The sequence below is a fragment of the Salvelinus namaycush genome, unplaced genomic scaffold (genome assembly GCF_016432855.1).
Source record: "Salvelinus namaycush isolate Seneca unplaced genomic scaffold, SaNama_1.0 Scaffold292, whole genome shotgun sequence".
Taxonomy (NCBI): Eukaryota; Metazoa; Chordata; class Actinopteri; order Salmoniformes; family Salmonidae; genus Salvelinus; species Salvelinus namaycush.
The window spans coordinates 1-18,181 of NW_024059808.1; positions in this window are offsets into that span (position 1 = coordinate 1).

Sequence of the window (18,181 nt, forward strand, 5' to 3'; positions counted from 1 at the left end):
CCTGGTTACACATATAGAAGTAGGACTAGTCTACCTGACAACACATATAGCAGTAGGACTAGTCTACCTGGTTACACATATAGAAGTAGGACTATTCTACCTTTTTACACATATAGAAGTGGGACTGGTCTACCTGGTTACACATATAGAAGTAGGACTAGTCTACCTGATTACACATATAAAAGTAGGACTAGTCTACCTGGTTACACATATAGAAATAGGACATGTATACCTGATTACACATATAAAAGTAGGACTAGTCTACCTGGTTACACATATAGAAATAGGACTGGTCTACCTGATTACACATATAGAAGTAGGACTATTCTACCTGGTTACACATATAGAGGTGGGACTAGTCTACCTGGTTACACATATAGAAGTAGGACTTGTCTACCTGATTACACATATAAAAGTAGGATTAGTCAACCTGAGAACACATATAGAAGTAGGACTAGTCTACCTGGTTACACATATAGAAGTAGGACTAGTCTACCTGGTTACACATATAGAAGTAGGATTAGTCAACCTGACAACACATATATAAGTACGACTGGTCTACCTGGTTACACATATAGAAGTAGGACTAGTCTACCTGGTTACACATATAGAAATAGGACTAGTCTACCTGATTACACATGTATAAGTAGGACTATTCTACCTGGTTACACATCTAGAAGTAGGACTTGTCTACCTGATTACACATATAGAAGTAGGACTAGTCTACCTGGTTACACATATAGAAGTAGGACTGGTCTACCTGGTTACACATAGAGAAGTAGAACTAGTCTACCTGACAACACATATAGAAGTAGGACTGGTATACCTGGTTACACATATAGAAGTAGGACTGGTCTACCTGGTTACACATAGAGAAGTAGAACTATTCTACCTTTTTACACATATAGAAGTAGGATTAGTCAACCTGACAACACATATAGAAGTGCGACTGGTCTACCTGGTTACACATATAGAAGTAGGACTAGTCTACCTGACAACACATATAGAAGTAGGACTAGTCTACCTGGTTACACATATAGAAGTAGGACTAGTCTACCTGATTACACATATATAAGTAGGACTATTCTACCTGGTTACAAATATAGAGGTGGGACTAGTCTACCTGGTTACACATATAGAAGTCGGACTTGTCTACCTGATTACACATATAGAAGTAGGACTAGACTACCTTGTTACACATATAGAAGTAGGACTAGTCTACCTGACAACACATATAGAAGTAGGACTGGTCTACCTGGTTACACATATAGAAGTAGTACTATTCTACCTTTTTACACATATAGAAGTAGGACTAGTCTACCTGGTTACACATATAGAAGTAGGACTGGTCTACCTGGTTACACATATAGAAGTAGGACTAGACTACCTGACTACACATATAGAAGTAGGACTAGTCTACCTGGTTACACATATAGAAGTAGAACTAGTCTACCTGATTACACATATAGAAGTAGGACTAGTCTACCTGATTACACATATAGAAGTAGGACTAGTCTACCTGGTTACACATATAGAGGTGGGACTAGTCTACCTGGTTACACATATAGAAGTTGGACTTGTCTACCTGATAACACATAGAGAAGTAGGGCTTGTCTACCTGGTTACACATATAGAAGTAGGACTAGTCTACCTGACAACACATATAGAAGTAGGACTGGTCTACCTGGTTACACATATAGAAGTAGGACTAGTCTACCTGGTTACACATTTAGAAGTAGGACTGGTCTAACTGGTTACACATATAGAAGTAGGACTAGTCTACCTAGTTACACATATAGAAGTAGAACTAGTCTAGCTAGTTACACATATAGAAGTAGGACTAGTCTACCTGGTTACACATATAGAAGTAGGACTAGTCTACCTAGTTACACATACAGACGTAGGACTAGTCTATCTGGTTACACATATAGAAGTATGACTAGTCTACCTGGTTACACATATAGAAGTAGGACTAGTCTACCTGGTTACACATATAGAAGTAGGACTAGTCTACCTGACAACACATATAGAAGTAGGACTGGTCTACCTGGTTACACATAGAGAAGTAGAACTATTCTACCTTTTTACACATATAGAAGTAGGACTAGTCTACCTGGTTACACATATAGAAGTAGGACTAGTCTACCTGGTTACACATATAGAAGTAGGATTAGTCAACCTGACAACACATATAGAAGTAAGACTGGTCTACCTGGTTACACATATAGAAGTAGGACTAGTCTACCTGGTTACACATATAGAAGTAGGACTAGTCTACCTGGTTACACATATAGAAATAGGACTAGTCTACCTGATTACACATATATAAGTAGGACTATTCTACCTGGTTACACATATAGAAGTAGGACTTGTCTACCTGATTACACATATAGAAGTAGGACTAGTCTACCTGGTTACACATATAGAAGTAGGACTAGTCTACCTGACAACACATATAGAAGTAGGACTGGTCTACCTGGTTACACATATAGAAGTAGAACTATTCTACCTTTTTACACATATAGAAGTAGGACTAGTCTACCTGACAACACATATAGAAGTAGGACTGGTCTACCTGGTTACACATATAGAAGTAGGAATGGTCTACCTGGTTACACATAGAGAAGTAGAACTATTCTACCTTTTTACACATATAGAAGTAGGATTAGTCAACCTGACAACACATATAGAAGTGCGACTGGTCTACCTGGTTACACATATAGAAGTAGGACTAGTCTACCTGACAACACATATAGAAGTAGGACTAGTCTACCTGGTTACACATATAGAAGTAGGACTATTCTACCTTTTTACACATATAGAAGTGGGACTGGTCTACCTGGTTACACATATAGAAGTAGGACTAGTCTACCTGATTACACATATAAAAGTAGGACTAGTCTACCTGGTTACACATATAGAAATAGGACATGTATACCTGATTACACATATAAAAGTAGGACTAGTCTACCTGGTTACACATATAGAAATAGGACTGGTCTACCTGATTACACATATAGAAGTAGGACTATTCTACCTGGTTACACATATAGAGGTGGGACTAGTCTACCTGGTTACACATATAGAAGTAGGACTTGTCTACCTGATTACACATATAAAAGTAGGATTAGTCAACCTGAGAACACATATAGAAGTAGGACTAGTCTACCTGGTTACACATATAGAAGTAGGACTAGTCTACCTGGTTACACATATAGAAGTAGGATTAGTCAACCTGACAACACATATATAAGTACGACTGGTCTACCTGGTTACACATATAGAAGTAGGACTAGTCTACCTGGTTACACATATAGAAATAGGACTAGTCTACCTGATTACACATGTATAAGTAGGACTATTCTACCTGGTTACACATCTAGAAGTAGGACTTGTCTACCTGATTACACATATAGAAGTAGGACTAGTCTACCTGGTTACACATATAGAAGTAGGACTGGTCTACCTGGTTACACATAGAGAAGTAGAACTAGTCTACCTGACAACACATATAGAAGTAGGACTGGTCTACCTGGTTACACATATAGAAGTAGGACTGGTCTACCTGGTTACACATAGAGAAGTAGAACTATTCTACCTTTTTACACATATAGAAGTAGGATTAGTCAACCTGACAACACATATAGAAGTGCGACTGGTCTACCTGGTTACACATATAGAAGTAGGACTAGTCTACCTGACAACACATATAGAAGTAGGACTAGTCTACCTGGTTACACATATAGAAGTAGGACTAGTCTACCTGATTACACATATATAAGTAGGACTATTCTACCTGGTTACAAATATAGAGGTGGGACTAGTCTACCTGGTTACACATATAGAAGTCGGACTTGTCTACCTGATTACACATATAGAAGTAGGACTAGACTACCTTGTTACACATATAGAAGTAGGACTAGTCTACCTGACAACACATATAGAAGTAGGACTGGTCTACCTGGTTACACATATAGAAGTAGTACTATTCTACCTTTTTACACATATAGAAGTAGGACTAGTCTACCTGGTTACACATATAGAAGTAGGACTGGTCTACCTGGTTACACATATAGAAGTAGGACTAGACTACCTGACTACACATATAGAAGTAGGACTAGTCTACCTGGTTACACATATAGAAGTAGAACTAGTCTACCTGATTACACATATAGAAGTAGGACTAGTCTACCTGATTACACATATAGAAGTAGGACTAGTCTACCTGGTTACACATATAGAGGTGGGACTAGTCTACCTGGTTACACATATAGAAGTTGGACTTGTCTACCTGATAACACATAGAGAAGTAGGGCTTGTCTACCTGGTTACACATATAGAAGTAGGACTAGTCTACCTGACAACACATATAGAAGTAGGACTGGTCTACCTGGTTACACATATAGAAGTAGGACTAGTCTACCTGGTTACACATTTAGAAGTAGGACTGGTCTAACTGGTTACACATATAGAAGTAGGACTAGTCTACCTAGTTACACATATAGAAGTAGAACTAGTCTAGCTAGTTACACATATAGAAGTAGGACTAGTCTACCTGGTTACACATATAGAAGTAGGACTAGTCTACCTAGTTACACATACAGACGTAGGACTAGTCTATCTGGTTACACATATAGAAGTAGGACTAGTCTACCTGGTTACACATATAGAAGTAGGACTAGTCTACCTGACAACACATATAGAAGTAGGACTGGTCTACCTGGTTACACATATAGAAGTAGAACTATTCTACCTTTTTACACATATAGAAGTAGGACTAGTCTACCTGGTTACACATATAGAAGTAGGACTAGTCTACCTGGTTACACATATAGAAGTAGGATTAGTCAACCTGACAACACATATAGAAGTACGACTGGTCTACCTGGTTACACATATAGAAGTAGGACTAGTCTACCTGACAACACATATAGAAGTAGGACTAGTCTACCTGGTTACACATATAGAAATAGGACTAGTCTACCTGATTACACATGTATAAGTAGGACTAGTCTACCTGGTTACACATATAGAAGTAGGACTAGTCTACCTGATTACACATATAGAAGTAGGACTAGTCTACCTGGTTACACATATAGAAGTAGGACTAGTCTACCTGACAACACATATAGAAGTAGGACTGGTCTACCTGGTTACACATATAGAAGTAGAACTATTCTACCTTTTTACACATATAGAAGTAGGACCAGTCTACCTGGTTACACATATAGAAGTAGGACTAGTCTACCTGGTTACTAGGATTAGTCAACCTGACAACACATATAGAAGTACGACTGGTCTACCTGGTTACACATATAGAAGTAGGACTAGTCTACCTGACAACACATATAGAAGTAGGACTAGTCTACCTGGTTACACATATAGAAATAGGACTAGTCTACCTGATTACACATATATAAGTAGGACTATTCTACCTGGTTACACATATAGAGGTGGGACTAGTCTACCTGGTTACACATATAGAAGTCGGACTAGTCTACCTGATTACACATATAGAAGTAGGACTAGACTACCTTGTTACACATATAGAAGTAGGACTAGTCTACCTGACAACACATATAGAAGTAGGACTGGTCTACCTGGTTACACATATAGAAGTAGGACTATTCTACCTTTTTACACATATAGAAGTAGGACTAGTCTACCTGGTTACACATATAGAAGTAGGACTATTCTACCTTTTTACACATATAGAAGTGGGACTGGTCTACCTGGTTACACATATAGAAGTAGGACTAGTCTACCTGATTACACATATAGAAATAGGACATGTATACCTGATTACACATATAAAAGTAGGACTAGTCTACCTGGTTACACATATAGAAGTAGGACTAGTCTACCTGACAACACATATAGAAGTAGGACTAGTCTACCTGGTTACACATATAGAAATAGGACTAGTCTACCTGATTACACATATATAAGTAGGACTATTCTACCTGGTTACACATATAGAGGTGGGACTAGTCTACCTGGTTACACATATAGAAGTCGGACTTGTCTACCTGATTACACATATAGAAGTAGGACTAGACTACCTTGTTACACATATAGAAGTAGGACTAGTCTACCTGACAACACATATAGAAGTAGGACTGGTCTACCTGGTTACACATATAGAAGTAGGACTATTCTACCTTTTTACACATATAGAAGTAGGACTAGTCTACCTGGTTACACATATAGAAGTAAGACTAGTCTACCTGGTTACACATATAGAAGTAGGACTAGTCTACCTGATTACACATATAGAAGTAGGACTAGTCTACCTGGTTACACATATAGAAATAGGACAAGTCTACCTGATTACACATATAAAAGTAGGACTAGTCTACCTGGTTACACATATAGAAATAGGACTGGTCTACCTGATTACACATATAGAAGTAGGACTAGTCTACCTAGTTACACATATAGCAGTAGAACTAGTCTACCTAGTTACACATATAGAAGTAGGACTTGTCTACCTGACAACACATATAGAAGTAGGACTGGTCTACCTGACAACACATATAGAAGTAGGACTAGTCTGCCTGACAACACATATAGAAGTAGGACTAGTCTACCTGACAAGACATATAGAAGTAGGACTAGTCTACCTAGTTACACATATAGCACTAGAACTAGTCTACCTAGTTACACATATAGAAGTAGGACTAGTCTACCTGGTTACACATATAGAAGTGGGACTAGTCTACCTGGTTACACATATAGAAGTAGGACTAGTCTACCTGATTACACATATAGAAGTAGGACTAGTCTACCTGGTTACACATATAGAAGTAGGACTAGTATACCTGACAACACATATAGAAGTAGGACTGGTCTACCTGGTTACACTTATAGAAGCAGGACTAGTCTACCTGGTTACACATATAGAAGTAGGACTAATCTATCTAGTTACAAATATAGAAGTAGGACTAGTCTACCTGGTTACACATATAGAAGTAGGACTAGTCTACCTGGTTACACATATAGAAGTAGGATTAGTCAACCTGACAACACATATAGAAGTAGGACTAGTCTACCTGGTTACACATATAGAAGTAGGACTAGTCTACCTGGTTACACATATAGAAGTAGGACTAGTCTACCTGGTTACACATATAGAAGTAGGATTAGTCAACCTGACAACACATATAGAAGTAGGACTAGTCTACCTGACAACACATATAGAAGTAGGACTAGTCTACCTGACTACACATATAGAAGTAGGACTAGTCTACTTGGTTACACATATAGAAGTAGGACTAGTCTACCTGGTTTCACATATAGAAATAGGACTAGTCTACCTGGTTACACATATAGAAGTAGGACTAGTCTACCTGGTTACACATATAGAAGTAGGACTAGTCTACCTGATTACACATATAGAGGTAGGACTAGTCTACCTGATTACACATATAGAGGTAGGACTAGTCTACCTGATTACACATATAGAAGTAGGACTAGTCTACCTGGTTACACATATAGAAGTAGGACTAGTCTACCTGACAACACATATAGAAGTAGGACTAGTCTACCTGGTTACACATATAGAAGTAGGACTAGTCTACCTGGTTACACACAGAGATGTAGGACTAGTCTACCTGGTTACACATATAGAAGTAGGACTAGTCAACCTGACAACACATATAGAAGTAGGACTAGTCTACCTAGTTACACATATAAAATTAGGACTAGTCTACCTAGTTACACATATAGAAGTAGCACTAGTCTACCTGACAACACATATAGAAGTAGGACTAGTCTACCTGGTTACACATATAGAAGCAGGACTAGTCTACCTGGTTACACATATAGAAGTACGATTAGTCTACCTGGTTACACATATAGATGTAGAACTAGTCTACCTAGTTACACATATAGAAGTAGGACTAGTCTAATAATTATGATTTCATGAAAGTTTGATTTTTATAGTAATTTATTTGAATTTGGCGCTCTGCATTTTTACTGTCTTTTGGCCAAGTGGGACGTTAGCGTCCCATATCCCAGAGATGTTGTGCCAAGGATGCAAGTCGTATATACATGTAGTTATTACCATGCATGAGATCCCCACATTGTAGCCTGTACATTTTATATATTCACTGATCATGTACTCTACCTTGGCAAATAAATGTGCAGTTTAGGTATGAATGTCTTTGAGATTATTTTTCAGTCATATCCAATACCAGGAGTATCAAATTCCAGTCTTTGAATGACGCTGTGTCTGCATGTATGTATTACAATTATACACTTCAACAGTGTTTACCAATCTTGGTCCTGGGACATCAATGGTTACACATTGTAACTAATAGACTAGAAACAGGATTTAACTAGTTAATTTATATATAAAGAAATATAATGTTAAAAAACAGAACACTACACTTCCTATGCATCATGTAAATACTCTTAACACCGGTTTATCTCAACATCTAATGCCCTTCATCTGCATTGATCTGATAAACACAGGATAGGTGTAGTATTTCATCACATTACACTTCATTTCAACCAGTAGAGAATGTGAAACGCTTTATTGAAAAGCTCATTATCCAAGTGTTATAAATACAAGTTCAATCTGTACTTCAATGCACATCTGTTGTGCATTATAAAAACAGAGGAAGAAAGATGAGGTGGAGAGAGAGGTGTAAAAGACAGAAAGGGAAAGAGGTAAGCACATAGGAGCAGGGAAGGCAGCACATGTCACGCCCTGACCATAGTTTGCTTTGTATGTTTCTATGTTTTGTTTGGTCAGGGTGTGATCTGAGTGGGCATTCTATGTTGTATGTCTAGTTTGTCTGTTTCTGTGTTTGGCCTGATATCGGTCTCAATCAGAGACAGGTGTTAGTCGTTGTCTCTGATTGGGAACCATATTTAGGTAGCCTGTTTTTTCATTGTGGGTTGTGGGTGATTGTCTATGTTAGTTGCTTGTGTCAGCACATTTCGTTTATAGCTTCTTGTTCGTTTATTGTTTTGTATAGTTTGTTCAGTGTTCTCTGTTTATTAAATTCATGATGAACACATGCTGCGCTTTGGTCCTCCTCTCTTTCGCCCAACAAAGATCGTGACAGCACATGATTAATGAATCACAGTGCTACATAAATATTCTCTCAGTTCATCACAATTATATAATAGTGTCTCTAATTGGCACAAAGGTTATCTTCAAAGAAGGTGAGGTGGCGATGATGGGACTGGGGGTTGGCATCCTCTCACATCAAAACATGTCTGCAGACGAGAGACAGATGGAGAGAGAGAGCATGTTTAAGCCTTGTGTTTTTAGTTTTTATTCTAACATTGTTAGTCATCAATCAGGAGGTGAAATGCAAAACTGACCTTAGATGCAGTAGTCCCAGAGTTAATGATCCATCTGTATTTCAATGTAAAGCATCTCTTTAATAATACTTCCTATTGACCTGACCAAGTGACCTCTCACATCTGAACATGCTGTACCCTCTATGTAGCCAGTTCAGATGCAGGAGGGGTTCACCGACACAGCTGATATAACCTAGAGGATTTAGGGAGAAGAGGAGAGAGGGATGAAGTGAAGGAGAGAGACTGTTATTGAGAAAATAAGGTAGTTAAAGCGACAGTGTTCAACAGGAATCTGTGTGTGGCCTCACAGGAACCTGGTGTCCACACCACACTAAGTGGCTGCTGAGTACTTTATGCTGAAAAACATGAACGGACACACAAGGACAAACAATATAGCGTAGTTATAGAAATAATGAAGTGTCTTACTATTCTCAATGGTTGGTCCTCTTGCCTATTCTTTGAAGGTGGAAGGAGCCACAGTTATACACCTGAGCCTGCTTACTGCACAACACAATCCATCAATCAGATTGATACATGAGTGTGTAGGTGTGGGTTATAGGGTGTCTAATTGTTATACACTTTTTCAATATGGGTGATTTAAAATAGCCTGTTTTGTTTTTGCACAGACATCACACCCTTACCTAAACAGCACCCTCACCTGAGAAGTAGAAATCAAAGGGAGAGAAAATGGGAATTGAATAACTGCAGTTGACATAGCTAAGTAAATGGAAGAATACTCTTATTGCAATGTGGATGGCTCTTAAAAGAGCCTTTGGTTGTGCATAGTGTAGTCTATGGTGTTGCCAGGGAACAGCACCCTCTTAAAAGAGCCTTTGGTTGAGCATAGTGTAGTCTATGGTGTTGCCAGGGAACAGCACCCTCTTTGAAGAAGTAGGAGGTGAAGATCTCCCGAACACGGATTGCCTCTCTTGCTGCGTTGTTGGACCCCATCCTTGAAACATCCTGCAGAGCAGCAGACTCCTCCTCTGGGACACGGCGGCGAGCTGCAGATCCCCTCCTGGTCCTCGTGTCCATCCTCATGAAGTTACGCAGTACACAGGTAGCCTTCACACACCTGAATTCCTCCAGGAGGCAGTCCCTGATGACCTTGGTCACCCAACCTTGCAGTGCCCTACACGGTAACTGTAGGCAATCGTTTTGAAGGAATCTCCAGTTACAAGGTATCTGTAGGAATATGGAAGACAATGTAATTATTAGACTGTTACATCACCAGGTCATTGTGGATTACTAAAGTATAATATCCCTGATAACAAATCATGATAACATTGGATTGAGAGATGCATGGGCACACATACAGTGGGGAGAACAAGTATTTGAAACACTGCCGATTTTGCAGGTTTTCCTACTTACAAAGCATGTAGAGGTCTGTAATTTTTATCATAGGTACACTTCAACTGTGAGAGACGGAATCTAGAAAAATCTAAAAATCCAGAAAATCACATTGTATGATTTTTAAGTAATTAATTTGCATTTTATTGCATGACATAAGTATTTGATCACCTACCAACCAGTAAGAATTCCGTCTCTCACAGACCTGTTAGTTTTTCTTTAAGAAGCCCTCCTGTTCTCCACTCATTACCTGTATTAACTGCACCTGTTTGAACTCGTTACCTGTATAAAAGACACCTGTCCACACACTCAATCAAACAGACTCCAACCTCTCCACAATGGCCAAGACCAGAGAGCTGTGTAAGGACATCAGGGTTAAAATTGTAGACCTGCACAAGGCTGGGATGGGCTACAGGACAATAGGCAAGCAGCTTGGTGAGAAGGCAACAACTGTTGGCGCAATTATTCAAAAATGGAAGAAGTACAAGATGATGGTCAATCACCCTCGGTTTGGTGCTCCATGCAAGATCTCACCTCGTGGGGCATCAATGATCATGAGGAAGGTGAGGGATCAGCCCAGAACTACACGGCAGGACCTGGTCAATGACCTGAAGAGAGCTGGGACCACAGTCTCAAAGAAAACCATTAGTAACACACTACGCCGTCATGGATTAAAATCCTGCAGCGCACGCAAGGTCCCCCTGCTCAAGCCAGCGCATGTCCAGGCCCGTCTGAAGTTTGCCAATGACCATCTGGATGATCCAGAGGAGGAATGGGAGAAGGTCATGTGGTCTGATGAGACAAAAATAGAGCTTTTTGGTCTAAACTCCACTCGCCGTGTTTGGAGGAAGAAGAAGGATGAGTACAACCCCAAGAACACCATCCCAACTGTGAAGCATGGAGGTGGAAACATCATTCTTTGGGGATGCTTTTCTGCAAAGGGGACAGGACGACTGCAAAGTATTGAGGGGAGGATGGATGGGGCCATGTATCGCGAGATCTTGGCCAACAACCTCCTTCCCTCAGTAAGAGCATTGACGATGGGTCGTGGCTGGGTCTTCCAGCATGACAATGACCCGAAATACACAGCCAGGGCAACTAAGGAGTGGCTCCGTAAGAAGCATCTCAAGGTCCTGGAGTTGCCTAGCCAGTCTCCAGACCTGAACCCAATAGAAAATCTTTGGAGGGAGCTGAAAGTCCGTATTGCCCAGCGACAGCCCCGAAACCTGAAGGATCTGGAGAAGGTCTGTATGGAGGAGTGGGCCAAAATCCCTGATGCAGTGTGTGCAAACCTGGTCAAGAACTACAGGAAACGTATGATCTCTGTAATTGCAAACAAAAGTTTCTGTACCAAATATTAAGTTCTGCTTTGTCTGATGTATCAAATACTTATGTCATGCAATAAAATGCAAATTAATTACTTAAAAATCATACAATGTGATTTTCTGGATTTTTGTTTTAGATTCCATCTCTCACAGTTGAAGTGTACCTATGATAAAAATTACAGACCTCTAGTCCATCTGCTGACTGGACACAGTTGAGTAAAATGTATATTGTATTTTCAGACAAAAAGTTAAAGGGTAGGAAGCATGAGTTTTTACTCACCAGTGTAACAACACAGTGTGGTTAAAGACTTGGTAACTGAGTTGTATTCACGATCTGGTTACCAATAAGTACAAACAGTTATGTTTTTGTTTAATAGTGACAAGATTAAAATTAAATTTTAAATGTTTTCTTTACTCAAGTATGACAATTGGGTACTTTTTCCACCACTATATTTTTTATAACGATCCCTTGCGTCATCCAACCATTCCTCTGGGTAACCCCGCTGTCTGAAACGCTCATACAGCCATTCCTCTGGGTAACCCCACTGTCTGAAACACTCATCCAGCCATTCCTCTGGGTAACCCCGCTGTCTGAAACACTCATCCAGCCATTCCTCTGGGTAACCCCACTGTCTGAAACGCTCATCCAGCCATTCCTCTGGGTAACCCCGCTGTCTGAAACACTCATCCAGCCATTCCTCTGGGTAACCCCGCTGTCTGAAACGCTCATCCAGCCATTCTCTGGGTAACCCCGCTGTCTGAAACACTCATCCAGCCATTCCTCTGGGTAACCCCGCTGTCTGAAACGCACATCCAGACAGTCGGCTTGTTTGTCATAGTCACTATGTGTACTACAAATCCTGTGTATGCGACTGAATTGGCTGATGGGGAGGATATTCTTTAGGGGTGTAGGGTGGAAGTTGTCTCCGCGTAACAGGGAATTCCTGTCCGTCGGCTTCCTGTATAGGTCTGTGCTAAAGCCACACCCCTCCCTCTTAATAAAAATGTCCAGATAACTTGTTTCATGCGCATCAAAGGTGAGGGTGAATTTCAGATGTTCACTGCTTGTATTGAGTGGACTCAATGAAGTTCCTATGCTGTCCCCTGGATTAGAAGGAACACGTCATCAATGAAGACTTTTACAGAGCCTGATGAGGTGCTAGAATGGATTGCTAGGGCTGACAATCACATTCTTCTCAAACAAACCCACATACAGTTACGCATAATTGGATGCTATTTTTTAAACTACAATGACCTGCGTGTCTACTTGTCTTGTCTGTGTTTCTTTTACACCTGCTATGTAAAAGAGACAGAAGAATGCACAATGGTCAATGCTATCCCTACCCTAAACCCTAACCTTAACCATTTAAATGTCAACTAAAATGGGCTAGGGACGTCCCAAGGATGTATCTCTACCTGAAAATACATGATCTAAGTGATTGATAGTTGGTATTCAGCAGTCATAAAGCCTTATTTACTTTAGTGAACTACTAAAATAGTGATTTTGTCAGACAGCATAGACAGCAGCTCGACACTTTATTGACTGACTGATCCATTCATCCTTCCATCCCTCCTCAGCCTTCCTCTCCTCTGAAGACCCAGTGAGGATGGAGCTCAGTCAGAGAGCTGTTGAGGGACTGGTTAGGAAGAACACTTCTACAGCCAGAGAGGTGAGAGGTCACACATAGTTTAGATGGTAAATATTTATGTCCCCTTAGCGGTTCATCACGTCAGCAAAAGGGAATATGTTCCATCATCTATGTTTATTTACATTCGTGCAAATTGTCCACTGATATTGGTGTAATTTCACACCCCTTTTGGCTGTATGAGAGTTAACTTCCCCTCAGGCACACACATTTATTTGATATTATGAAGGTAATTTGTGTCAAATGTACTTTTCCCCACTCATTCACCCAATCTCTTTACATTGCTTATTTATATTCAGTGGCCAGACTCAAATTCCGAACACAATGCCCATCCTGGTAGATCTGAACCTAATGCAGCTTGGCGTGATCAGATGACCGAAGTCACATTTAGGTGCGAGGTGTAACTGAGGCTGTAGATGCTCCATATCCATTACTTTGAGTGTTTTATATAAAATGACTAAATGTGTTTCTTTCTGTGTTGCAGGGGCAGTCAAGAAATGGAACAGCAAGGCGACACAGAACATGACATAAGCAGAGCTGTGGGAGACCACCTCAAGCCCCTGGTAGAGCCGGGGTTGGTGTTTACCACTCCACCACGCCTTCAGCAGGCTGGAAAAGTGATGCTGTTTTTCATAGTTAGATGGACCAAGAGTCTGTTGATTGTTCATTTGTTCAAATCAAATTAAGCTTTATTTATACAGCACATTTCAGACAGGGTACAACACAATGGAAAAAAACAAATAAAAAACAATTAAAATAAATATTGAAGACTGACAACTGAGCACCTTAAGGAAATGCAATTGATTAAAATATTAATTGGATGCAATATCCAATCCAAAATATAGGCTTGTTTATTAGGAGGGGTTCTGAAAGACACTATGGGGGTGTCCACCGAAAATTGACTAGTAACAACAACTGGGACCTAAAAGACACCCACCATGAGACCCACTAAATCTAACCAAGAAGTGACAAACAATAGAAAAACCCACAAACATAAAGACAGGAAGCAAACCAAAAAGGTGGAGCAACTAAAGGTGTTGACTCTCCACATCTATCAAGACAACTGGAGCACTGGGCCAGACACTCTTAAAGAGAACCTGGACCAGCTCAGGTGAAACACCTTCCCACTAACGAGATGGACAAGCCAGCACAGGTGTAACACATACTGACTAACGAGGTGACACCAATCAGTGCGCCCTACGTGCTAACGAGCTAGACGTGCTAACGAGCTAGACGTGCTAACGAGCTAGACGTGCTAACGAGCTAGACGTGCTAACGAGCTAGACGTGCTAACGAACAACCTCAAAACATAAATGGAAAAACCAAAGACTAACACCTCAAGAAAATGCTCACCACCAACAGAAAACAACTTCCATTTCACATTATAATCAACTACAATGCTTCACCTTCACCAATATAAACATGGTGTCTGTCTAACAACAATTAAAAACAATATTTATTTTTCCCACAAAAAAAAACTAATACTCACTAGCTTCAAGAACTCTCGTCCCCTTGAAACGAGCCCAAACAAAACCCATCTCCAATACGGAAAAACGTGCAGTCAAAATAAATTGTGATCCATGGCAACACACTGGCTAAACGCAAAACACAAAACTTTTTGACTGCCCACCCTTGAGACAATCAGCAACCAAGTTGTCCTTACCACGGACATGTCTGATTTCAAGAGGAAACTCCTGCAATATCCATAGTAACTTCCCACCTCACTGCAGAGCTTCTCTCTCTTTTCAGGGTTCATCCGATAGGCATGTTGTTGGATCAGGGCCCAGACCCCAATGCCATGCTCTAGTCTAGTACATTTGGGTTGGCACATCTGAGAATGAACCCTGATATTCTAAAAGCAGGATAACGATGTCAATATAATTGTACACAAAAAATGTCAGTTGGTTGCATAAATAATTATGATTACTAAATGTTACATGAATTGTAAATATGAAATATCAAAACCAAATGTACACCCCTTTGTTAATATGTATTGGCAATAATTCACTTAATGGTGAGGCATGGAATAATAAAACATGTATCTTTTGTCAGGCTGAATGTTTGAAATATGAGGTGATTTGAGTCATGCTTCTTCAGTAGTGGAATAAAGACAATTAGCATTTGAATGTTGTAAATAAATACTGGAGTGATGTAAAATTGTTAATAAAATTGATTATAGACCAATTTATTATAGTGTGTCCATGTGTATAGAGTGCAAGTACTTTGAAAATAAGTTGTTTTCAAGTCATTGAAAAAACGACCCGAAAATACATATTTTCAACTTTCACGTCGGGCATAGTCGTCTTTTTAATTTCATTTTGGTAGGTGGAATAGCCCCAATGTCAAAACACCGTTTTAACGTGTCTAAATCAATAACCAATATGCAGAAACAGTTTGTGATATATTGAAAACCTAAACATAAAATGTGCTATTTACACAAACATCTGCCACAATAATCATATTACTTGTATTTATTTGAACAAGCTCCTTATAAACTGCACAAGCACCAGAAACGCTGTTGTTTTTACAAGTAGCAATAAATCACTGATATCAATTAGGGGGGAAATCAGGTTGTTCGTGCTGTTGAAACTAACACAACTAAAAAAACACATGGAAATGGGAGATATCTTTCACCTCACTGGTTAGAGGACAACCTGCAGAAGACAGTCAGCTACATTTTGGAGTGACGCATTTAAATTTAGGGGTCGCTAAACAAAGGAACCCAACACTTATTTGTCATCATCTCATCGATATCACATTGAAATCAATTGTGGGAGAGGAGGGAGATGAGGTTGCATGTCCTGTTAAAACTAACTGACCAAAAACCACACGGAATCTGGGAATAATGTGTACATCCCTGGTTAGAGGACAATATGTAGAAAACAGCTAGCTACATGTTGATTCAAGTGGGTTGCCAACATGGTAAGTGTAACACAACCCTTTTTTTGTTAGTCACTTTTTGTTAAATCTCATAAATAGTACTCTTCCATTTCAGAGCCTGGATTTTCCCCTTGAGGCTAATATCCATATCATGTTGAAATCAATAGAACAGGGGACAAACGTTTCGGGTTCTACATTGTGACATCATTAAAATACTCATACTACAATGTTAAAACATTTTACATTATGACATCATTAAAATACTCCCACTACAATGTTAAAACATTCTACACTATGACATCATTAAAATACTCCTACTACAATGTTAAAACATTCTACATTGTGACATTATTTCATTGATATCATGATACAACTCCTTCATGTATGTATTTTCTGATGTTTGATCAGCGATCTTTTATCAGAGTATCTCTTGTCACATTGAGCACAGCTATGAGGTTTCTCTCCTGTGTGTGTTCTCTGGTGTTCAATAAGACGGCTAGATGTAACAAAACTCTTCCCACATTGATCACAGCTATGAGGTTTCTCTCCTGTGTGTGTTCTCTGGTGTACAATAAGACTGCTAGATTTAGTAAAACTCTTCCCACATTGATCACAGCTATAAGGTTTCTCTCCTGTGTGTGTTCTCTGGTGTGATACCAGGTTGCTTGACTGAGTAAAACTCTTCCCACATTGATCACAGTTATAAGATTTCTCTCCTGTGTGTTTTCTCTGGTGTGATAACAGGCTGCCTAAGTGAGTAAAACTCTTCCCACATTGAGTACAGCTAAGAGGTTTCTTTCCTGTGTGTGTTCTCTGGTGTACAATCCATTGGCTAGATGTCGTGAAACTCTTCCCACATTGAATACAGCTATACGGTTTCTCTCCTGTATGTGTTCTCTGATGTATAGTCAAACAGCTAGATATAGTAAAACTCTTCCCACATTGATCACAGCTATAAGGTTTCTCTCCAGTGTGAATTCTCATGTGTACTTTTAGTGATTTTAATCTTAAGTAACTCTTCCCACAATCAAAACAGTGGTGAGATTTCTCTCCAGTGTGAATTCTCAGGTGTACTTTTAGTGAATTTGATCTTGAGAAATGTTTCCCGCAGTCAAAGCAGCAGTATGATTTCTCCCCTGTGTGGACTTGCTGGTGTATTTTAAGTTCTGATGAAGATTTGCAACATTTCCCACAGTCAGAGCAGCAAATAGATTTCTTCCCGGAGGGAATCTGCAGGTGTTTCTTGAGGTGTTCTGATGTGGAGAGACTCTGCTCTACCTTGTCATCATCATGATGTTGTTGAGGCTCCCCAGAGGACTCACGATAGTCCCGTCTCTCTCCTGTGTGAACAACAAGTCAGACAGATGGTTTAAGGCCCACAACAGCAGAAATCCACTGTTAAAGGTGATGCCAACAGCGCAGCGTAGCCATGATGTTGGAAAAACAATTGACGTCTGTAATGAACATAATGATTATTTGACAAATGTCTTAAAATGAGCAAGAATAGTCATATTTTGTCTTGTTTTCACATTAGTAGTGACATCGATGATTGTAGACTAGAAATAAGTTAAAGTTGATGAAATCCTAAGCAGTGTGCCAGATTATTGGAGACCAAAAGTATAGGCCCCTTTCTATGTTTAATTAAAATGAGGCAAGAGGGCGATG